Raw genomic sequence first — 26,733 nt, 5'->3', positions numbered from 1 at the left:
AACAAATGTAAAAGTAACAAATGTAACTCTCGAGTCTTCAATTTTTACCAAAGTCAAAAGCAAGTCTATTAACGTTGTATTCCCATTCTACATGATAAGATATAAATTGTGATACGACTAATATTATTTTTTATTTAAAGAAGTTACAATTACGTAATTACATTATAAGTTTTGAAACTTCCTTCAAGAGATGGCTCGGATTATCGATGAGTATGAGTCAACGAATTTAGGACATTTTTCATTAAATAATTATTGTTTATGCAGAATCAAAAATTGTAAACCAGGATAAATATTTGAAACATTAATGCTAAATCTAGCCTGAGTATTTGTTTTTTCATTAAATGAAACATTTGACCTTCAACAAAATATTCTATTTTTCAGATAAAATAAACAATCTTACTTTAAACATGATGTTTCATTTTGCTATAAAATTGAGATTTTATTTTCTGTATATTGTATAAGCAAGATTACGTTTTGAAACATTGAAAATTAAATCTGACTTGGAGAATGATTTTTTCATCAAATTAGAAGTCTTAACTTTAACACAATATTTAATATTACTGTTAAGAAAATACTCTTTTGCTCACAGAAAGGTAGATAAAATTTTGAAACAATGTTAAATTTGTCTTGAAGAATTATTTTCCCATTAAATTAAACATTTGACCTACAACATAATCTTTTATTTTTCAGTTAAAATAAACAATTTTACTTTAAACATAATATTTCTCTTTGCTATAAAATTGAGATTTTATTTTCTGTATATTGTATAAGCAAGATTACGTTTCGAAACATTGATATTAAATCTGACTAGGAAAATGATTTTTTCATCAAATTAGAAGTCTTAATTTTAACACAATATTTAATATTACTGTTAACAAAATACTCTTTTGCTTACAGAAATGTAGATAAAATTTTGAAACAATGTTAAATTTGTCTTGAAGAATCATTTTTCCGATAAATTAAGCATTTGACCTTCAACATAATCTTTTATTTTTCAGTTAAAATAAACAATTTTACTTTAAACATAATGTTTCATTTTGCTTTAAAATTGAGATTTTATTTTCTGTATATTGTATAAGCAAGATTACGTTTCGAAACATTGATATTAAATCTGACTAGGAAAATGATTTTTTCATCAAATTAGAAGTCTTAATTTTAACACAATATTTAATATTACTGTTAACAAAATACTCTTTTGCTTACAGAAATGTAGATAAAATTTTGAAACAATGTTAAATTTGTCTTGAAGAATCATTTTTCCNACAAAATCAGGATCAGGACGTAATTAAATAAAAAACGGTAACTTAAATGTAGTCGTTTCTAATTTGAAAGACTTATTTTGCTTTTATTTTAATTAATGTTAGTTTAATCATATATATAATCAATGTTAATTCAAAGTATAACTAAATAGTTTTATTTTGGAATTAAATAAATCACACAATTATAACTCCATCCACAAATAAGCTGTTAAAGAATTACTTTGATTACCAGTTTTATCTTTTTACCCTGTTTGATTACATGGTTTTCGGCTGGCGCATGTTAGTAACAGTCGGCGCGAAAGGGCTAATTTTGATAATCTGACTTTGTTATCAGTTTTAAATAATAGTCATATGTTAAAATAAATTTTTATAGTGGTAAAATAAACCGATTGTTAAATTTACATGAAATAGTTGAAATAGTTTTTTTTCACAGTAACAATTATATTCTTCAAAAACTTCTAGCATGGATCTGGTTTGAAACTTTTCACTTTCCACCTAGATATCAACTTGGCTAGTATGAAGATGAAATTTTTTAGTTAGACTAAGAAATATATGACTATAATCAAATCACTTAAAAAACGCATTTGGAAAAGTACGGAACGTTAAAAAAGGAAAGAAAGAAAAACAGACAACCCTGAATAACTTTTGATCTAATGATCGGATCTTCACGTTCAATCATGATGGTATGAGAGGGTAACCTTAAATATGCGAATTAATTAGTAACGGAATCAGACACAAAAACATATTTTCTCTGATTATACTCAATCTTTTTTTCGACGGATTCGGATTTCTGACTACCCCCACCTTCCCCAAAAAGTCTCATTTTTAAATCTCGATTTCTCAGGAACTATTAAACTGATTTCGATCAAATTTTGCATTATGCCGTGTAAAAACACAATCTTTGAATTTATTTGAAATATTTTATACCTTACAATTCAATAATTTTCGACAATTATTGAATATAATACTAAAAAAGAATAGATTTTTACTAAAAGTTATTCTTTGCATGGAGTTATTTCAAGATGAAAAAATTTTATAATTGTGTGCAAAAATTTTTCAATCTGCTTAAGTTCTTAAGATATGGCGAAATACGAAAAAAGTTAAAATAACATTGAGAGGTACAAACTTCGGTCCACTCTCCAGAAGAAACTATATGAACTATGTGACATCGTGTCACAAACTTGAATTAATTTTTTTAATTTCTGTTAATTTCCTGATTCAAATTTTAATATTTCATCATCTTTCTTTAGCCCCTTAAGCTTTAGGTGCAATTAGGACATTCTCCCCCTAAAATTCCTTACCAGTTCAGTACAAACCCCCTTTTTTTCCTAGAACATTCCACCCTTTTTGTTTCTGAGAATTCACACTGGTTGTCGGCATCTTTCATCTCCGCGTGTATGTTGTGTTTCTCAACCGTAACTGTTAACGTATAATCAATTTTTCTTCTCAACTCGTAATTTTTAGATAATTTAACTTTAACTTGCACAACAGGTAATACAACTTCAACTTTAAGTTTTTGGTATCTTATAAAAAGGAAGAGCGCGAAAGACGATCGGGGATTCGATATTTTGATCGTCAAACAATTTGCAGCCCTCCGCTTAACGGAGTTTTATGTTTTTGCTCCCTCCTCCCTGAGGTGGAGAACCTTTTTTTGGAAGAATGGCTTCCTTGCGCCATCCTTATTTTTTTTCAAAATCGATTTTAGAATTTTCTATATTAGTCATTTTTAACATCCAACTCATGTGCTGCCATGCTATGACTTGATCTACGAAATGTTTTTTTTTATGCTTAATCGTGCAGCTCTTTTAATGTGAAAAAGATTTTGAATACTATTGTGAATAGAATTTATTTTGGACTGATCATGGATTTGCGACGACCATATGCAAATTGAGGCCACGCAGACTAACTTTTCTCATCCACTTGTTGGACGATGAATGCTGATACAACCCCGCTCTGATGTCACCCAGAAGACCTGATACCTATCCACTCCTGTGTTGTGGTCTGAAATGGAAACCACGAAACCAGACCTGATACCTATCCACTCCTTTGGTTTGGTATGAACGGAAACCACGAAACTCCCAGTCACTCCTGACCACTTCTCTAACCATCTGCCGTACCTCCTGTTAGTTTGCTTTTGATGCCGCTACTAAGCTAAATATTCAATAAAACAAACTTTATTCATCAACACATGACTCTTTTTTTAGTGAACTCTTAGTTTCTTTAGATAAATGGGCCTACTCTCTCGATCAACATTTTAATAGGTATGTGTCTTTTTTTGTTTATATTCAGTGTTGTTGCGTTAAACAACGCCTCTTAATATGTATTTCCACTGTCAGATCATGTGCCATAAATTTTAAGTTTATCCTTTTTTCAGTTTTTTTTTTCCTTTCTTCAAAATGTTTTTTTAAGATTTAGTTTTTTTTCTTTTAAATTTTTTTAGCCAGCACATACCGGTACAAACTATATTCTCCAGATGGCTACTACACCTATATTGAAGGGGTCAAAAATCCGAATCCATCCACAAAAATAAGTATGTTTATTTAGTCAAAGTACGAATTAGTGTCTGATTTCTTAACCCAAAATACCGTCCGCAGTACTTAATATATTCGAAGTCATCCATTAAGATTGAGTCCTTGAACATGAAGACTCGATCATTAGATTCCCAATAGACCCGATCATTAGAAAAGTTATTCAGGGAGGTCCTTTTTTACGAATTGTGCTACTCATTTACAAAGTACTTCAGTTGCTCTCGTTAGTTCTCTTTAATGCAAGATATATATTAGTCAAAATCGTTTTGAATCAAAACATGCGTTGTTCAATTAGTCAATAAAAAAATCAAATCCAAATGTTTTTGACAGTGAAATTATCTTCTTCTTAAAGTTCTAAAGATGAATCCAGATGAATTGAGTTCTGAAAATTTATGTTAAGGTTCTACTCAATTTTTAAAACAGTTTCAGCTTACAGATATAAAAAAAAGTATATTAGTTAAACTAAAAAAGTACTAAGATAGTAACAACTATTTACATTTTTATTTCATTTTCAGCTTAAAATCAACCAAAATTTTTGGTACAAGCTGAAATTATCAGAAACTATAAATTATTTACTAAATTGGTTTAATTATATTTATGAAAAAATAAAAAAGGGACAATTTATACTTTCTCTCAAATTCCTTATTATATTAATAAATTTATGTTATTTAATTTTGGTTAATAATAATCATATACATTTTGAATGGCTTAAATTTCAAAAAAATATATAATATATATTACCAAACAATGTTGCAGCTGCGATATAATATGAGTTAGAAATAGAACATTTTAAAAAAAGGAAACTTTCAATACACATCACACGTAACTGCAGAGATAAGAGAAACTTTTTAAGTTAGTAAGCAGATTTTAAAGCTAATCAGTATTGAATTTCATACACGAAAAAAAAAATTTATATCTTTGAAATTGATATTAAAAAATACAGTTCTGTCTATTCTTATCAATTTGCTGAATACGCGAAGAAATATTTTTGATGTAGTGAAAATTTTGTATTTTGAGTTAAAATTTTATAATAATCTTTTCTCAACCAAAAAAAAAGTAGTTTTTTTTTAAAAAAATGAAATTTAAATTTTAATAGCATTGAGAAACATGACATTTCGCGACACAAAAAAATCAATTATCATAAAAATGATGTTCAAACATTAGAAACTAGTATTAGTAGTACTTAATTTACGTCGCACTAGAGCTGCACACTGGGCATTTGATTCTTTACAGAGGGGATGGTTCAACGCCTCCTATAACTGAAAGCCTCCATACGGTTTTTCACAGGTAGTCCGATCAGACCACTGTGAAGGATATCCACTTACTGAACGAATCATTTAATACAGAATATAGTTAAAATAAGAAAGTGGTCGTAAATATATGACTAAAAATTTATTTTATTTATGAATATTACTGGTTTGTCTTATTCACTTGTCAACCACTACAGATTCAATTCTCAAATATATAAGATAAATTTCTCTCAATTACTTTTATAAAAGGTTTTGGGTTCATGCTAACTTCACTTGTCACTTGTCACTATTCACTTGTCAACCACTACAGATTCAATTCTCAAATATATAAGATAAATTTCTCTCAATTACTTTTATAAAAGGTTTTGGGTTCATGCTCGCAACTGGTTCACTTTTTAAACAGTCTGTGCGGACTACTTATAAAAGACCGTGTGGAGGCTTCTTGATGTAGGAGGTGATGGATGGTTCCCCACCCTGGATTTTCCGTCGTCTTGCACGAGAAGTTGAACTCTTTGCGGTGGAACAGTTTAAAGGACAGTTATATTGCGCACCCTCTGCCCCTACGCGTGCTGATGAAAGTGATCCCGATCGCAAACTGACTGCAACCACTGATGCTTCACACTGGTATTCTACTTGGAGCCGTGCCTTTACGATCTGCGGGACTCAGACATTTCAAAACCTAAATTCGTCGATTTTACGAAACTGAAGCATAAATAATATATTTTAAGAACCTTTTAAAAATTATAAAAAAAAAATTGCAGCAATTGATCATCTAAAACAGAAAGCGGTCACCCTTACTATTTTTTAACGGAGATAAAAGGAATATTCTGTATTCATTAATAATGAATTAAATGATAAATTACAATGGGGAACAAATATTTGTCGCATTTATACAATTACTTTATCCGTTGGTGATTTCGGATGAGGAGATTTCAAAACAATTAGTTTTGTTAGTAAATCCATTGAATTTTTTTTAAATCTATTATATATATGTATATGTAACATCTGAAATAAAATAGCTAAGTTAAATTTATGGGAATATAAAACTAAACCAAAAAAGAACTATATTTTTTTTTTGTAGATCTAGTTCTTCTAACAGATGAGGACTTTAAATAATCTCTTTCACGTAATAAACTATAGCACTTCGCGTATTAATTAGTTAGAAATCTAATCTTTATTTATAAAATGAATCAATGTCACGCAATATAATGTCTTTATGAAGCAGAAATCCCATTCATTTAAATATATTTTGAGATTTCAATATATCGTCTTCTGGTCTTATGATGACTTCTTGCGGCATCAATCCTAACAAAGGATCAGCATACTATGGATCACATGACATGGAATAATAATTATATGCTATGCGTAGAAAAAGTGTGCACTTGTTTTTTAAAGCTGATGTAGTAAATTTGTCTCCATGAGCTTCTGCTTCATGTACATTTGTAAATACTTTTCTTTATTCTTTTCCTTAATAAAAGTTGTAAATTTGTCTCCATGAGCTTCTGCTTCATGTACATTTGTAAATACTTTTCTTTATTCTTTTCCTTAATAAAAGCTTAATAAAATTAGAATGGTATCATCATTATATAGAAAGAGTATTAAAATCAACTGCATTAAAAATCTGATGTATTAAAATTGAAATTAAACGTAACTCTGATATAATGATAAAAAATAAACTCCTAAAAGATAAACTCGTCGCGAAAGAGTAACATACACAGATACGCATATATTATACATATTATTATAGTTTATTTTTTGTCTGAGTGTATGAGTGTATGAGTTTATAAGGAAAGTATAGGTTTATAATTAATAGATATGCACTTGTCTGCTTTGAAAATAACATTGAAGACAAAACGTTTCGCATCATGTTTTATCGACTATTTTTACCACTTCTTACGAAGCAGTGGAGAGGGAGTTACTAAGTATTCAATCAAGTAAATTTTAAAAAAAAATCCCGGTTATAAATACAGTCGAACCTCGCTAATTCGAACCTCGATTTCACGAATTTTTCGATATCTCGAAGGAAAAAAAATTTCCCTTCAAATTTCCTACACACTCAATGTTAAAAAAAACTTGATTTCAAGAGCTTTTTTTCCTAATCCCTCGATAACTTAAATTTTTCTTCTCCATAAATAGTATAGACTTTTCTTCTGAAAATAACAAACTATTCCAAAAAAAAAAAAAAAATAAGAATAGAAAACCAATTCTCATAATGATAAACTTTTTTTTAAAAAATTGGACATAAAGACGTCAATGGCATGGAATGATGTGTCTTTCTCTGCGATAATGAACGGCTTCAAGAAGGCTGGATTCATTAAGGATCACGAAAATAGTCAAACAATCAATATCGTTAATTCTGCTGAAAACTACACCGAAAATGATTGGGATAGATTATATTAATCTANCAATGGGGAACAAATATTTGTCGCATTTATACAATTACTTTATCCGTTGATGATTTCGGATGAGGAGATTTCAAAACAATTAGTTTTGTTAGTAAATCCATTGAATTTTTTTTAAATCTATTATATATATGTATATGTAACATCTGAAATAAAATAGCTAAGTTAAATTTATGGGATTATAAAACTAAACCAAAAAAGAACTATATATATTTTTTTTTTGTAGATCTAGTTCTTCTAACAGATGAGGACTTTAAATAATCTCTTTCACGTAATAAACTATAGCACTTCGCGTATTAATTAGTTAGAAATCTAATCTTTATTTATAAAATGAATCAATGTCACGCAATATAATGTCTTTATGAAGCATAAATCCCATTCATTTAAATATATTTTGAGATTTCAATATATCGTCTTCTGGTCTTATGATTACTTCTTGCGGCATCAATCCTAACAAAGGATCAGCATAGTATGGATCACATGACATGGAATAATAACTATATCATACCTGCCAACTTTTACGCATTTGGCGTAAAATTTTATTTTCATATTTAAAGTGGTAGTAAATATATACTATTTTTTCTTTTATAAACTAAATTTTTAAAGAATTTTCATCGCCACTATTCCTAAAATAATTAAGCATATACATTAATATGCGTTACCATCATGATAGGCAGCTTAAGCTTTTTCAAATACAACGTATTTTTTTGCTTAAAATTGAAATTTTTATTCCATTTTAATACCACTGGGAAAAATCATAATGGAAGGGATTAAAAGTTGGCAGGTATGCTATATGCTATGCATAGAAAAAGTGTGCACTTGTTTTTTAAAGCTGATGTAGTGAATTTGTCTCCATGAGCTTCTGCTTCATGTACATTTGTAAATACTTTTCTTTATTCTTTTCCTTAATAAAAGCTTAATAAAAATTAGAATGGTATCATCATTATATAGAAAGAGCATTAAAAATCTGATGTATTAAAATTGAAATTAAACTTAACTCTGATATTATGATCCTAAAAGATAAACTCGTCGCGAAAGAGTAACACACACAGACACACATATATTATGCATATTATTATAGTTTACTTTTTGTCTGAGTGTATGAGTTTATAAGGAAAGTATAGGTTTATTTTAATATACACTTGTCTGCTTTGAAAATAACACTGAAGACAAAACGTTTCGCATCATGTTTTATCCACTATTTTTACCACTTCTTACGAAACAGCGGAAAAGGAGACACTAAGTATTCAATCAAGTGAATTTTTAAAAAAATCCCGATTATAAATACATTCGAACTTCGCTAACTCGAACCTCGATTTCACGAGTTTTTCGATATCTCGAAGGAAGAAAAATTTCCCTTCAAATTTACTATACACTCAATGTTAAAAAAAACTTGATTTCAAGAGCTTTTTTTCCTAGTCCCTCGATAACTTAAATTTTTTTTCTCCATAAATAGTATAGACTTTTCTTCTGAAAATAACAAACTATTCCAAAAAAAAAAATTAAGAATAGAAAACCGATTCTCATAATGATAAACTTTTTTTAAAAAATTGGACATAAAGACGTCAGTGACATGGAATGATGTGTCTTTCTCTACGATAATGAATGGCTTCAAGAAGGCTGGATTCATTAAGGATCACGAAAATAGTCAAACAATCAATATCGTTAATTCTGCTGAAAACTACACCGAAAATGATTGGGACAGATTGACCGGACTCATGAAACTTGATGTCATGGAATTTCATGTAAACGTAGAGGATGCAGTAACAGTGTGTGGTCAGTGGGATGATAATGATATCATCGCTCAAACGAAAGCTTCTTGTGAACTGTCAGAAGAAGAGGATGAGGAAATCAAAGATTAACCCCCCAATGTTACAAACAAACAAGCACTTTCTGCAGTGGACACGGTAAGGAAATTTATTGAGAGGCAGCCGAATATGTCAGAGGAGACATTTAAAGCTACAGTTCATTTAGAAAGTGTTACAGACAAACTTCCTTACACATCTCTAAAGCAAACAACAATTCAATCTTTTTTTAAATGAAAGTGTAAGAAGAGTTTTTAGAATAAATATGGAATACTAAATAAGGTATGTAAAGAGCATTTTTCTTTATTCTACCATGCGATTCAACATGCGATTCTCAATAATTCGAATTTTCGGTATCTCGAATTTTTTCTCCACTCTATTCAAGCTCGAGATATCGAGGTTTGACTGTATATTATTAAATTGAATTCATGCAACAGAAACTGTAGCTTGCTGAGAGAAACTTAGATCCGTTCAAAAATCTCAGGTAGCAGAAAAACAAAACAAAAAAAAGTCATGTTCCCTAATGTTATTTGTATGTTCTTATAAAATTTGATTCGGATAAAAAGTAAGAATTGGATGATCCAATTTTCCATGCAAGAAAAAAAAACTGGGATAAAAATTAAAATAAACTATACAAATGAAAAGACAAAAACTGAACAAATTAACTTCCGTTTCCGTTCGGTTCTCTTCATTGAACTGCGTAACTTTATTTTCAATGACACTGTATAAAATGAAAAGAGGATTAATACTTTCGGAAATTTAATGCTTAATAATGCTTTAAGGCTTTTATTTCCTCATAATTACATATTTATCCTAGTATCTGATTGATATTTAATGTTCAGGAATATTTATTATGTGAGGATCAAATAATCAATTATAACAAATCGCTGGTTCAAAACTAAAACGACACTTCTGCAATCACATCTCATTCACATAACATGATAAGTCAGTGCAGAAGTGTCGTTTTAGTTTTGAGCCAGCGAAATAATGGAGAAAAAAATTTCTTTAGTTTTGGAATTAATAAATATTTTAAAATTGTTTATCTAAACAAAAATAATTCATATTTGCTATCACTTGTAATTCAGTTAACCTTTCTAATTACATCGATAAATATTTAAATAATGCTGTCGAAGTTTTCTACTGTTGTCTGTGCATTGTTTCACTGATAAATCCAATTTCTCCACATTGATTTTTAATTTTGTTTGCTGTCATAAGCATAAATTTAATAAAAGTCAAAAGGGTATTGTTTTCTTGTAAACTATTTTTGTATCTGAAATTTAGAAGTATGTATCTGAAATATTTATTTATCTTTTTTTACTGTGATATTATTACGTTTTTGGTTTTGATTGTTTTTTCTAAGTTGTGATTTTAAAACTTAAAGAGTTGTATCAGCATCATATCGTAATCCTGGTAATATTATCTTATTACGCTATATTTTAAGATAAACTTCATGTGTGGTGCGCAAGAGCAATAACATAACAAGCATTTATATTTAGTTTTATGAAAAATAAAAACAACGTTGCTAAGACAACGCAATAATAATAATTACTATATTGACGTTCCAGACATTGGGATGTAAAAGTATTAATGGATTTATATATTTTATATTAACTTGTAAATAGCTGTGTATATTAAATGTTGTGATGTCTCCAATTTACTTCGTTTTTATTTATCCAAAATCGCACATAGTAGGAAGAGAGAAAACCTTCCCTTACACATGTACAAAGTGATGCATGCAGTAAAAATAATTTGTTACAACAATAAACCTTTACTTTTAAATGTTATCTTTTTAAAAAATTATTCCTCAGAAAAATTATTTATGTTCTCATATAGATATTAATAGAATCATAACGGAAATAAAATGATATGAGATCTTTCATACTATTTGTCAAATAAATTTGACGTAAGCCTTTAATTTAAAGAAATAAATATTGAACGTGAAAAGTGGGGTTAGTAAATATTATTTATTTATAGTACATTTATGCACATTACATTTGCTTATTATTTATTATAGTACATTCATAGTTGTTATTTATAGTACAAAGAGTTTGAGTGAATAATTTCAACTTTCGACGAAAAAAAACTTTTTTATATTAAGAAACAACAATTATTGTGGTCGGTGAGCGGCAGCGAAAAGGGCACTTAGCACCTAAGGATTATATCTAATTATTATGTAAACATCTAATCTTTATTAGATCAAAACTACATCTGTGTATACAATAAACCATTAATTTGAAAGGAGTAAAGAAATTTGTAAAAAATTGTTATGTTTGAAGTATTTTAATTTCAAAATAAAATTATGGTTCCATGATTTTTATAAATCTTTATTATATAAAATATTATTGTGCAATCTTGATGCACTTAATAAACGTATAATTAATATAATAATAACGATAAACTTGGCAGTAAAAAAAGCAATTGATAAAAAAAATCCGGTTTAAAATATTTTTAAGAAAATTGTTTCACGTATTTTACACCAAGATATGCAGAGGAGAGGGGTGCAGACGTATTATATGAAACTACAGTAGACAAAAGAAGTATTCTTGCTTTTATGATGAAAATGTGATTGAGATCTTGACAATTTGGGGAAACTAGTGTTTCACATATTTTACTATATAGCTTTATTTTGGTTAGTGTTAGTAATTTATTTTTATGAAAGGTTTTTTTTATTGTTGTTGTAAATTCAACCAATTTTAAAAAACGAAATCTATATATATATATTCGAGCTAAATTCAATAGGACTTACACATGTGACTAAATAAATAAGTTTTTAACCATAGTACCATAGTTGCCTCTAAGCTTTCACTTTAGATGATATATCAGACAAGTAAATGATCATCAGCGGATGTTATTTCAAAGCAACTTTGGTACCTATGAACTATATTCCCTCCTAACGCTATATTCAAGCCTCAAAAGTTGATTGAAAACATAAGTAACCAATCAGAAGCTAGCATTCTTATCACATGGCAATCGAACGCTCCTAGAAAATATATACCAGTACTCTACGTATATTTTATTTTAATCTTTATTTTAGACTAGTACATTTAATTAACACGCTAAGTGTTGTAATTCTTAGAAAAAGTTAACGTTAAGATTTTCGATTAATATAAAGAAACTCATTATTTATTTTTAATGAAAAAAATCATATTATGGATTTTTTTAAGATTTAAAGCTTTCTAATTACTTTCATTTTTATGTTTAAAAGAAAAATATCGTTTTACTAGAATTCAATATCCTAAAATTGCGAAAATGTAATGACACTTGGTAATGATGTAAAAAATATATTTATGAAGATATGGTAAGACAATTACAAATAGCCTAATTTGATATTTCAGATGTTGGCTGCCATTTCAATTTTAAAATATCACGACTTAATGATTTTAAATCAAAATATAGATACTTAAATGGTTACTATACATTATGACGAGTACGAATTTCTTGTTTTTAAAGGATGAAATATTTTAAGAATTAATTTCCGAATGAAATAATTAGTTGCCTGTCTTTATTAATTTGAAGAGAATTAATGGAAACAGTATACATTTTATTGAATCGAAAAAATAGCCGGATAATATTAGGAAAGAGAAGTTATGAAAAAATTGTTTGTTCAGGGACGCTAACTGCTCTGATTTCAGCAGAACTTTTTATGAATTGGTAACGAATTAAATAGCAAAAACTTGTAGAACAAAGATAATTATACCCATTTTTTAAACGAATCACCACGAGATAACGGCATTGACGTTGTTTTGCAAATGATACTTGAAATTTTTGATATGTAGTGGAGGAGAAATTACTTAAAATGTAATATACTGAATCAAAAATAGCTTAACTTTCATTATCACTCCAAATTTTTTTATAAAGTGGAGCAAGTTACAAGCATAACTTTAGTCATAACTACTCGTTCGGCCACAAGAAAGAAAAGAACAAGTTGAAGATAATATATTTGTGTTTCGAATTAGACTGATTGTGTCAGCAATTAGAAACTCGTTTATGTATTTGAGCCTAAAAAAATTTTTTTTAATAAAACGTTTATGTATTTGAGCCGAAAATAATTTTTTTTAATAAAACGTTTATGTATTTGAGCCTAAAATATTTTTTTTAATAAAACGTTCATGTATTTGAGCCAAAAATAATTTTTTTTAATAAAACTTTTATGTATTTGAGCCGAAAATAATTTTTTTTAATAAAACGTTTATGTATTTGAGCCGAAAATAATTTTTTTTAATGAAACGTTCATGTATTTGAGTCTGAAATAATTTTTTTTTAAAACATAAAATAATTATGTTGCGAAATAACGTTTGTCGTGACTTTTTTTTTACTCTTAACTACTGCAGTGTAAAGTTTATTCTGCAACTTCGTAATAAATTAGTGACATTTTAGAAAATGGGGGCTGACGATATGGGGGTTAATGATACGTTCATTAACAAAACTTAATAAGATATAATTTTTGAAATGTTTTTAAAGCTTTAATATTATGAAAACAGTTAGATATATTTAAAATTTGGTTACTTTTAAATTTTCATGATATCGAAATCAATTTTATTTTAACATTGTCGTTAAACATTAACCCTAGCTTATGAGTATTTATAATACTAGCACTGTAATTATCACTTTAATTATAAATTATTTGAAATATATATACATATATACACTGGTGGCCAAAAGTGTGGACATTTTTTGAAAGTTTCATGTTTTCAATTTTGTGTGCTTGTAGAATATATTAATTTTCACTTAAATACAAACGTTTATATATCAAATTGAAGGTAATTTAATGTAAAATTTAATAACAAAAACAGAATTAAAATATCTGTATTACAAATAAAGTTATGCTCATTTTAGTAGAGCAAACAAGCACAAATCGTTTTGAATAAGGACGTGTTTTGTAATAAAAGCGTACTAGACAATCACAAACACTGCTCTTATGACCAATGAAATGTCTGCAGCTATAGTTTAGGTTATTTGGATGGTAAAAGAGTTATTGTTGTGGAAATATTTTGCGGAATGATGCATACTAGTACAATTAAATAGAGTATTGCTGTTTTTAAATATTTAAAGTCCTTTTTTTAATTGAACTAATTTTAAACAATGCCATCAGCAGGAAGAGCTAATTGGACATCTACGAAAAGAAGCCGAATTGTCATATTGAGAGAAAATGGCCTCTCTTATGCTGAAATTGCAAGACAAGTTAGTGGTTCAGTGAGTTGTTCTGGTGTACGAAAGTTCTGTTTACGTTATGAAAAAACGAAATGAGTGGAAAATAAAGCCAAATCAGGCCGAAAAAAATGCACAAGTGCTACTGCCGATAGAAAAATTAAACGGCTATGCCTTCAAGATAGAAAAATTTCATCAGATGCCATTAGATGTGAAATAAATGCAGCGGGTATTGCAGTAAGTTCAAGAATGATAAGAAGAAGGTTTTTAGGATTTGAACTACAAGCTAGAATTCCAGGGAAAAAACCATATTTAAATCAAAAGCAATGCGAAAAACGAGTTAAGTAGGCAAAAGAACACATTAAATGGTCAAAAAATCAATGTAATCAAGTAATCTGGAGCGATGAGAGTAAAATATCGCTCTTTGGTAGTGATGGTAGAAAATACGTGAGACGTAGAGTAGGTGAAGCATTTCATCCTGATTGCATTGAAGCGACTACAAAAAGCCCCAACAAATGTCATGATTGGGTATGTGCGTCTGCAGATGGTATGGGCCGAATTCAAGTGATTTATGACATCCTGAATGCCAAAAAATACATCGAAACTGTCCTGAAAGCAAAATTGATATCTTCCATCAGGGATCTCTTACCCAACAACGCACCATTTATTTTTCAACAAAATTCAGCTCCATGCCACACAGCAAAAGCCATGCAAAGCATAGTTTCAAATTACCATGGCCAGGAAACAGCCCTGATCTCAATTCAATTGAAAATTTGTGGCAATGTTTGAAAATTCTTGCACGACGAAAACATCTATCCAATAAAAGACAACTTATTGAAGCTATAATTGATTCTTGGCACCATGTAATTACGAAAGNTAACTTTTTTTGTAATACAGATATTTTAATTCTGTTTTTGTTATTAAATTTTACATTAAATTACCTTCAATTTGATATGTAAACGTTTGTATTTAAGTGAAAATTAATATATTCTACAAGCACACAAAATTGAAAACATGAAACTTTCAAAAAATGTCCACACTTTTGGCCACCAGTGTATATATGTATATATATTTCAAATAATTTATAATTAAAGTGATAATTACAGTGCTAGTATTATAAATACTCATAAGCTAGGGTTAATGTTTAACGACAATGTTAAAATAAAATTGATTTCGATATCATGAAAATTTAAAAGTAACCAAATTTTAAATATATCTAACTGTTTTCATAATATTAAAGCTTTAAAAACATTTCAAAAATTATATCTTATTAAGTTTTGTTAATGAACATATCATTAACCCCCATATCGTCAACCCCCATTTTCTAAAATGTTACTAATTTATTACGAAGTTGCAGAATAAATTTTACACTGCAGTAAAGAGTAAAAATAATCACGACAAACGTTATTTCGCAACATGATTATTTTATTTTTTAAAAAAAATTATTTTAGACTCAAATACATAAACGTTTTATTAAAAAAAATTATTTTAGTCTCAAATACATAAACGAGTTTCAAATTGCTGACGCAATCATTCTAATTTGAAGATCAAGTGTATTATCTTTAACCGGTTCTTTCCCTCATAAGGGCGAGCAAGAAGTTATGACTAAAGTTATGCCAACTTGCTCCACTTTATAAAAAATTTTTGAATGATAATGAAATTTAAGTTATTTTGAAATTATAAGAAGAATAATATTTCATAAATTTCTTTACTCCTTTCAAATTAATGGTTTATTATATACACAGATGTAGTTTATTATCTAATAAAGATTATAGGTTTACATAATAATTAGATATAATCCTAAGGTGCTATCCCCTAAGTCCCCTATTCGCTGTCGCTCACCAACCTCAATAATTGATTCACAATAATTGTTGTTTTTCAACATAAAAAAGTTTTTTCAACAAAAGTTGAAATTATTCACTCAAAATCTTTGTACTATAAATAACTACTATAAATGTACTATAATAAATAATAAAAATTGTACTATGTATATATGTACTATAAATAAATACTATTTGCTACCCCCACTTTTCACTTCCAATATTTATTTCTTTAAATTAAAGGTTTATGTCAAATTTATTTGGCAAATAGTATGAAAGATCTCATATGATTTTATCTCCCTTATGATTCTATTAATGTCTACAAGAGAGCATAAATAATTTTTCAGAGGAATAATTTTTTAAAAAGATAACATTTTAAACTAAAGGTTTATTGTTGTAAGAAACTATTTTTACTGCATGCATCACTTTGTACATGAAGTTTATCTTAAAATATAGCGTAATAAGATAATATTACCAGGATTACGATATGATGCTGATACAACTCTTTAAGTTTTAAAATCTAAACTTAGAAAAAACAATCAAAATCAAAAACGTAATAATATCACTGTAAAAAAAAGATAAATAAATATTTCACTTACATATTTCTAAACTTCAGATACAAAAATAGTTTACAAGAAAGCAATACCCTTATGACTTTTATTAAATTTATGCTTATGACAGCAAAAAAAATTTAAAATCAATGTGGAGAAATTGAATTTATCAGTGGAACATTGCACAGACAACAATAGAAAACTTCGACAGCATTATTTAAATTTTTGTAGATATAGTTAGAAAGGTCAAATGAATTACAGGTGATAGCAAATCTAGATAACATTGAAATATTTTTTAATTTAAAAATTAAAGAAATTTTTTTCCTCCCTTATTTGGTATAATTGATTATGTTATCCTCATAATAAATATTCTTGTACATTAAATATCAATAAGTTAGTACATGTTACATACATGTAATCATAAGTTAGTAAGTATCAATAATTTTACAAAAAAAAAAAAAAATTCTTTTGAAGTGTGTAGTGGCAATTACAAGGTTAAAATTACTAAAATAAATATAACATCTTTTACTAAAGAGTTATTAATAAAATTCAATTAATGAAATAAAAAAATAGCATTCAAGTGTTTATTTTTCAAATAAAATCCAGTCTTAAAAATAAACCAGTCAGGCTTCATTTTTACAACACTGACACACACATCCTGAATTACAACATCATGATATTTTATCTCCTGCAAATGTTAAACTTTAAAATAGCTTCATTAAGAATAAAGTAAACCAAACTTAAAAATGAAATGGTACAAATTTATCTAATTTCATAATATATTCAAAAAGTAATACATTCTGCTTTAATTTCCTTATTATATACTTTTTAAAGCAATTTGATTTTTAATATGAGCTGACTAAAATGTTACGCTAACTGGTATTTGATATTGAGTACAAATATACATGTTAATTGACAAAAACTTTTTAAAAAATAATTCTAAACATTTAACACAAACAACAAAGTATAATGTCTTATACATTAACTGAAATTTTAGATTCATTATAGCAAATAAACTTTTCATTCAAAATGCTGTAAAGTCACTAATACAGTTTTTAGATATTATCTTTATTACATAACAGCCTTGCAATTTTTTATTAACTGTAGCATAAAATTTTAACTAATGAAAAACAGAGTATGAGAAAAAATGAAGCATTAGGTAGGAACATAAAAAGTATAACAACAAAAAATGTATGAAATTTTACCTGTTGTGAAACATCAACTGTGCTTGTGGATTCATCATGAGGAGAAATAGTTTTATTTATTGAAATAGGAGAGGGGGGTACTGTTGTTAAAAAAGGAGATTTCGTAGCGGTGGAAGAGGAAGACGCAGTTGTAGGTGGTATAGACGATAACACAGATGAAGTTGAAGGAGAGTAAGCAGGTATAGCTTTTAAAAGAATAGGCCTCGAGAGAACAGATGAGGAAATTGTTAATGGAAAGGTTTTAGTGTTATGAGAGGGGAGAGTTGCACATTGAGAAGAGGCTATTTCATTAATGTCATCCACAATATTGTTCTAAAATAAAAATAAAAACAAAATTATTGTTTATTATTACAATATTAATTTAAACAAATATTACAGACTTGCAACTTAGAATGAGCACTGAAAAAATGCTAAGAGTGGAAAACATTCTAAATAAGCCACTGCTTTCAAGCATTGATGAAAGAAACTAAGTATCATCAAAATTAGCTACTATTTGTTATTAACAACTATCTGTTGTTTACAATAATTTTTTCATTTACAGAGTTAATTTGAAAACTATTTTATATGTGAGTTGAATTCATGAATACAACTACAAACACTTATATATATCTAAATCCCATGAATGCCCCATACAAGGTAACTAACTTTTGCAACAAATGAGATGATGTGTTAATAAAAGAATTAAGCTTTGGATGATTCTTATGGCAATTAATAAATAAAATTTAAATTTTGTTTTTGTTTTGAAATATTGTGGAATTTAGTATGAAGCCAACCTACATACCTTATTTCTTGAAAATCCTACATCTACATTATCATAGATGCCAAATGAGGTAGATCCCAGACACTCATCATAAGACTAAAATAAGTAACAGATTAAAAATAATCAGTTAACTCTATTCTGTAATACTTATACACAATAAATGTACTAACTATTAAACTATTTAATACTTATTATTGTAATTAACCATAGTTCCACGTTTGAACAATCTTTCACATTTTAAATGCCAATATAAGGTAATAAAAAAATTTCAGATTTTTAGAAATAAAATAAAATAATATACCTCATCAGAATATTCCAATTCTGCAGTATGTGGTGCACTTTGTAAAGCAATAGAACTAGCTGTTTCAAAATTTAAAAAAAAATGCATTTTACTAATAAAAATATATATATAAATTATAAAGGAGAAAAAATATAATTAAATTAAGCAGTTCTGTTTTTTTAAATACTTGTTTAAAGTGTTTACATTTTTTAATGCCACACTTTTCTAAATCATAATTTACAGTTAGTTTATTTTATAAGTACAGGTAACATTCATGTTCAGGTGAACTGTATAGTACAGTTCATTTGAATTTTAATATTTTGGAATTAAAATAGAATATTTTAATCAAAAACCTTTTAAACTACACTTACAATTTTTTAATAAAGAATCTGCTACATGCTCATTCCTATACCATGGCAGGGATCCTAAAATCTCATTGATTTTCGTAAAATATTTCCATGTTGACGGACTGGAGCCAGTTTTATTTTGAAGGAGATGTTCTTTTCTGATCCATACAAGGTAAAAAAAGAATAAATTACTTCAAAATCTTAAAATTATACTACAGAATTACAATGAACTTATAATTTCAAACTAAATTAAAAATAGCGATATTTTAATTCGAAATTGTGTAAAAATGTTGTCATGATAACAAAAATAAAATAGCAGAACAGAGAATTTATTTCTAAAACGAAAGTTATCACTTACTTAAATTTAGCTGTCAAATTCTTCAACTTTAGTTGAATAGCTACTGATGATTTATTGAAAGAATAAAATTTCATGTCGTTGCTTATTCTTTCGTAAACAGTTTTATTTCTTTTTGCCTTCAGCAAGTCATTGTGGTGTGTCTTCCACAAATTGATTAATAACTCCGTCTCACTATCTGTCCAAGATATTTTCTTTTGCTTATCCATATTTGTTTCCATTTTCGAAGACGAATCTCGATTTGCGCGCGCTAAACTAGTTTCTCAAACTAGATCAACTGTAATCCAGTTCACTCAGACTTAATTCATCACGTGACCAACTGAAATCTAGATTACGCTTTAATCTGGATTTACTTGGGCTAGTGGAAACAGGGTATAAGGAAATAAAGAAAAACCTAAAACATTATGCATTTAGTTTCCAAATTTTTTAATCCACTTTTCATTTTATACATTGTTATAAAATTTACTCACACCAGTGCCATTGAAAATAAAGTTACTCATAAGTTGTTCAGCGAAGAGAACCGAACGGAAACGGAAATTTATTTGTTCAGTTTTTGTCTTTTCATTTGTATAGTTTATTTTAATTCTTATCACAGTTTTTTTTCTTACATGGAAAATTGTATCATCCACTTCTTACTTTTTATTCCGAACCAAATTTTATAAAAACATGCAAATATCATTAGGGAACTTTTCTTTTTTTTGTTTTTCTCTTGTCTGAGATTTTTGAACGGATCCTAGTTCATTCGCGTCGCTGATTCCAATACTGGAATTACTTTCTCTCAACAAGCTACAGCTTCTGTTGCATGAATTCAATTTAATAATATATTCCTAACCAGGATATATATATATATATTGTGTTTAAAATATTTAAAATAGTAATAGCAATAATGTAATAGCAAAAATTTCTTTGGATTAATACTTGAAATTTAGCTGCAGAACATTTACATTATTGTCAGAACAAAACACTGAAATCAATGTAGAAAAGAATCTTATTTAAATTTTTGTCTGTAAGATCCTGAATATTCTTTGCGAAAACAAGTTTTTCAAATGCATAATATAGTTTTTGTATAGCTAATTCATTAATACCAGAAACTTGACGTCGGTTTCTGCTCATTTCTCTGAACTTTCTTTTTATAAAAAGCTCTGTTTGTAATGTTTACTTATTATACATACTTTTTCTTAAATCTATTTATGTTCATTTCGCATTATCTATAATCAGGGACATGCAGGCAATGGAATTGTTTTAAACAAAAATCTATTTTGTTATAACAACGTTTTGAAAAGAGTAATTGATTGCAATCCAATTTTGATCATGTATAATTTAGGTAAAAAAAATTTTTATATTTTTACGTCTCATTCTCGTATGCAATTATATGTTTGTGCAAAATGAATTTAGATAAAACATAATATTTACTAGTTTTTTTTTTGGTTTTAAAATTAAAATGTTTTGTAAATCTTTTGGCTAAAATTAGGGGTTTAGTACTTAACACCTTTAAATAATTATCGAATTGTAGAAAATTTCTGATGTGTCCATGCAAAGTTATTTTTGCATTATAAAAAATAACTGAGAATTTTCATAATATTGAATGCTTTCCTGTGTTCACTCCCTGGAGAAATTTCCACGTTGCATTTGGGTTCTGTTTCACGTGTTTCGTTAAGTATTATAATTATTTCGTTAAGTACTAATAATTTCAGATACTAAAAGAACAAAGTTACGTAAGTATTTCTCCATTTAATTTCAGTGAAAAAAGAGGTGGGAAAAAACCTGAAGTAAGTAATTTGAATATTTTTAAATTATGTTCTTTGCCGTGTCAATAATTACAAGACAAGACAGTTTAAAAATCAGCAATTTTATTTTAGGATTTTAAGGGGAAAAAATATTTTTTTAAAGTTGAAATTTCCTCTCAACTCAAATGTAAATTTAACTTTATAATTATATAGTGTAGTTTTTATTACACACTGGTGTAAGAAATTATGAGAATTAGCAGACTTGGTCGATTATCTCTTGAACTACTGGTCCGATTTTAAGGAAATTTAATGTGTACATACATTGATACAATACAAAGCAAATAACCATTCAACAATTGTAATACGCATGCATGATCATGCGTAACACTCATTAGAGTCGGAAGGTATTAAACAGCTGTTGCAGAATAAACAACAACAAAAAATTGGTTAATAGGGGGTATGGTCCCCTCTTACAGAGATACAGGCTTGCAGCATGATTCATACTTGAAATAAGGCAGTTCATCATTTCCTGTGGCAATCGGTTACACTCATTCAGCAGCGTAGTTCTCATTCTCTGAATGGTTCTCGGGGGGGGGATAGCGAGTTGCAATTGCCCTCCAGAGCAACTATCTCTCTAGAAATTTATAAACCGGAAGAGCGATATGTGGCCTCACGTTATCGTCCATAAAAAAGAACCGAAGAGTGGTGTACCGGTGTAAGGTCACAGAGCTTTGAAAGAGGCTCTGTGACCTTACACCGGTCACAGAGCCTCTTTCAAAGACATGGAGAGGTGTGCGGCTATCCAACACGATGCCTGCTCAGACCATTAAACCTGCTCCGCCATAATGGTAGATTTCGCGAACATTGGAGAGTACGTAGCGGAATGTAGGTAGGTCTCCATATGAATTTACGGCGGGAGTCGGTGTTTAGGCTTAACCGGGACTCATCAGTGAAGAGAACGGTCGTCCATTGATCCATACTCTAATCTCTATGCTCTCTGCACCATGCTGAACGGACTCTCCTGTTCGTAGAAGTGTGCGGGACGCAAACAGCAGGTCTTCTTGCAAACAACCCTCTCTCATGAAGTCGTTAGGAAACAGTCACCCTTGATACACGGGTTTCAGTGGCTGCATGCAAGTTACGAAAGAGCTGAGAAGCTGTAGCACTTCTGTTATTCCTCGCTATAATGGACAAATGGCGATCTTCTCTGGCCGTCGTGGCTCTTGGACGATCTTGCCCAGGCTTTCCGGTATTCTGGAATTGTTTCCATAAGTTACATACGACGCTGGGTGTACAATTGATTTCTCTACAAATCTGGACCTGAGATGGGCCTGCTTCTAGCCTACCTACAATTCGCCACCTCATTCCATCTTCTAAATGTTGAAGGTTAAGGTCCATCTTCTAAATGTTGAAGATTTAACCTATTACTGCAAAATATCACAAGAAATTCGCCGAGGTGTGCTAGCGAATGAAATGCTTCTTAACTTACGCGCACTTATAAAGCCTGTTTCTTTACTGGCTCCGCCTACACACCCGTGTCCGCTTACGTACAAGATGTATTTGATGTACAAGATTTGCATTTTTGTCTCGAAGCTGTGGTTTTACATTCAGTTCAGTGCTTTTCAAGAAATTCATTGAAATATGCAAATTCATTTAATATATTTCATCAGTGTATACAATTTTGGAATATGAATTATGTATGATAATTGCGAAATTACAAATGGCTAGAGAAAAATAAGATGTGACTAAAGTTAATAAATTTGGCCAGATTGTTTAAATTGGTTAGTTTCTAAGTAAAAAAAATTAGGAATACATTTCAAATTAAAAACAAACACTTGGAAATGATTAATGATATAAAATTTATCAAAAAACTCGTTGTATAAAAAACAGAAAAAATTATCTATAAAAGCTAAGTAACTCAAGTATTATTTCTTAATTAAATTTGAAATATTTTTTCTAAAAATTAACTGGTCACAAAATAAACTTTGGAATAAGAGGGAGGAAAATGGATAGTAGCAGAATTCGGTAATAAATTTTAATGTAGTATTTCTCTATTTCTGAGTAAATACTGCCTTGAGTGACATTATAAAACTTTTGTTCCTTGTTTTACTGCTTCACAACAGTACAGGAAATGAAGTAAAATTATATTGCAGAATTATTCTACTACCAGCTAAATCCCCTTGCTTACTCCAAAAATAAAACACAACGTAAGATAATACCAGAAAATACAAAATCTAATATTATATGACATCAAAACCAATGCAAAATAATGTTATGGTAATATTAGTTTGTTTAGAATCTAATGTTACATAATGCAGAGAAAACAATGGCCTTTCGTATCCTTCTAATCTTAGAAAAGTGTGCAAGATAACGTTAGATTTAATTGGTTTTCTGATGTTATCTAATATAAGGTGCTACTTGGAAACATTTAAAGTTTGAGTGAAATACAATTTCTAGTACATTGTATGGAATTAAAGCAGAACTCTTTAAAAGAAACTGAACATTTATGAAACTTTTTTCAGAACTTAAGAGCAAGAAAAATTGTTTAACTGAACCTTAATGTACTTGTTTAAATCATGCATTTCAGCGTTTTAAATAAACTTAATTTTATGAAAACTGAAATAGCAAAAAGTAACATTTTCTACCACCTTACCCACTAATATTTGAAGTTTGAGTGAAATACAATTTCCAGTGGTATTAAATTAAAACCAACTGAATATTTATTAAATTTTTATCAGAATTTTATCAGGAATTTTTTTTACTGAACTTTAATATATCTCTCTTAATCGTGCATTTTACATTAAATTAAATTATTTCATACACTGAAGATTTTAAAAATTAACAGGCAACCTATTTCAACTAATTATTTGTTATAAATTGGGCTTAGTTGTCAAGTTATAGCTAATGATTCCATTATTAAGTTTCATAGTATCCCCTTTACTTACATTAAAAAGAACAAATTGGAAAAATATCNCAGTTGAGTTGGACGGCAATTGTAGTTCAAGATGACCGTTGGATGACGTATACTATCAAACTCACAAATGGACCAATAAGGGGTTAGCGCTGATTTCCAGCTGACGGCGTCCTGTCCTAAGAAACCAAGCCTTTAGTTTCACTTCTTGCTCCTAATTGTTTATAATTTTTGGGTTTACACATGCTTTAATAGTAAAGAGTTTAGCATAAAAATATACAATACTTAAAATAAAGAATAATTCCTGAAAATAAAAATATTTTAAGTGGCATAAATGACATCATACATCCATCATAAAAATATAAATAAATGTATATTATAAATATACATTTGTGAATTCTGACAGGATATGATATAATAAACAGAAGTGTGGATCAAAATATTGTTTCATTTTCTTGTTTTTAAATATTGTTTCATTTCATGATGGCAGTATTCTGAAAAGGTTTTATATGTTAGAAAAAAAACAATGCAAAAATATTAGAGCTCATATTTTTTTATTTTGTGTATATTCAGAAATGAAATAAAATTTTAAAATTTTTAGAAGTTTTAAATATTAACAACAATAAAATTAGAACAAGAAACAGAGATAACAATTACAAAACTGAAACTACAGTAAGGTTATAAATCGTTTATCTTGTGATGAGCTCTCCAGTATTTCTCCCACCAAGCGTCCAAAGTCCAGTACAAGGCAATGACTCAAACGGTTCGAGTCCATTTCTTCACGAATGTTGTACAATTGACAGAGAGGACTTGAAAGGATTTTTATACGATATACATGCTTGGACAGGCAATCGTGGCCAGTAGGGAGACGAAAATTAGCAACACATTTGTCCCTTGGCCATAACGGAATATTTGAAATTTCCTCAAACTATTTCTTGTCTTTATTTGCCTCCCTTATGTTACACCAAAAGTTCTCTCTTATAGATTTTTTAAGTAACAGCTTGGCGGTATAGAAAGAAATTGGTTTATCCGTTAGAGTAAATTTTGGTAGCTTTCATTGCCAGGAAATCAGCTGATTAATTTCCCTGGAGTCCACAGTGCGTTGACACTCACCTCAATGCAACCTCTTTGTGGTTTTTCAATTATATCATTGAGGGCCAAATGAATATTTAAAATTTCAGTTGACGCTGGAGCCTCAGGTGAAGCAATGATGAGGAAGGCAGCTCTAGAATCTGATAATATGACGGCTCTTGAAAAATTTTTAATTCGACATTGTATATGTGACAGATTTGAATTGCTGAAATCTCCGCGTCATAGGCTGTTTCATACCTTCCGACAGAAGTGTGAAATAAGAATAGCCTGCAGGAGACCTAGCGCCAGCATTAATACAGTCAGCGCCATAGAGCCATTTGTAAACACGTGCAGCCATTCATTGTCTGTGTACAATTCATGGATTGTCTCTAAAACTACAGCTTTTAGTATTAAGTCAATTATTTATCTAATATATATAATTCTCTTACGTGGCTCCCAAATTTTGGCTGTATTTCTTTTCCGCCGGTGGCAACGTTTGCTTTGTTTTGTTTATGCTTTGAAAACACCAAAGCATTTTGCCTTTTAATGATGTGTTTCTGATCTAATATATATAATTCTCTTACGTGGCTCCCAAATTTCGGCTGAAGTACTTTGTACAACTAAATAAGATTCTTTTCACAACACTTAAATATTTACTTTATTTTCTTCATATGTCAGTCGGCAAAGAATTCTGTTAGGTTAAAAAACATTTCGCTAAAAAATAACGAATTCTAAGAGAAATAAAAATAAAAAATTCAAAAAATGAAAATGCTGTTGCCAGCCATGGAATTTTTAGAAAGTTAACTTGGCAACATAAATCAAAATGACATAGAAGCGCAACTAGATCAAAATTATGATACCTGAGCGCTTGACGTAACAAATTCTTCAATTCTATAAGTGTTGTATCGCCAAATGCCCAAATTAACAATTGAGTTTTTAAAAAAAATTCTATAAACAGTTTTAAATAAACAACCTACTTCTACAACTGCTTCTTAAAGAACTTGGCTCATTGATTAAAAATATTGTTTTAATTTTACAGTACTAACTTTACTTCTACTTTCATTATTGCTATGACCCTCTTTCATTACATTTTACAACTTCATGTTAAATTTGAGGACTGTAAGTTGTTTTGCGGTTGAATACTGACATTTAGAAATGTGTACATAAAGAAATAATGTTTAGAGGTTAAGAGTTGCCTCAGAAAAATTTGAAATGTTGACATTGAATTTAACAATGGAAACAATCGTTTTTGTGAAAAATTGAATTGTATTGTTGACATCAAAACTAAAAATATTGTGTCTCAATTGTTTATTA

General features: G+C 28.8%; 2 protein-coding genes across 3 annotated transcripts in view; both read right to left on the bottom strand.

Moving 5' to 3' along the window:
• Positions 1–4,552, bottom strand: part of LOC107450963 (fatty-acid amide hydrolase 2-A) — a 41,202-nt gene extending 36,650 nt beyond the window's left edge. The window contains exon 1 of the mRNA XM_071185241.1: positions 4,529–4,552. The gene's annotated coding sequence lies outside the window, so the exon portion shown is untranslated. The remainder of the gene's footprint in view (positions 1–4,528) is intronic.
• The window catches only part of LOC107450964 (fatty-acid amide hydrolase 2-A-like), a 120,850-nt gene that overhangs the window by 47,324 nt on the left and 46,793 nt on the right, over positions 1–26,733 (bottom strand). The window lies entirely within an intron of this gene.

This window comes from Parasteatoda tepidariorum, chromosome 9 (genome assembly GCF_043381705.1).
Source record: "Parasteatoda tepidariorum isolate YZ-2023 chromosome 9, CAS_Ptep_4.0, whole genome shotgun sequence".
NCBI classification, from domain to species: domain Eukaryota; kingdom Metazoa; phylum Arthropoda; class Arachnida; order Araneae; family Theridiidae; genus Parasteatoda; species Parasteatoda tepidariorum.
This window is presented reverse-complemented; position numbering and strand designations above follow the sequence as displayed.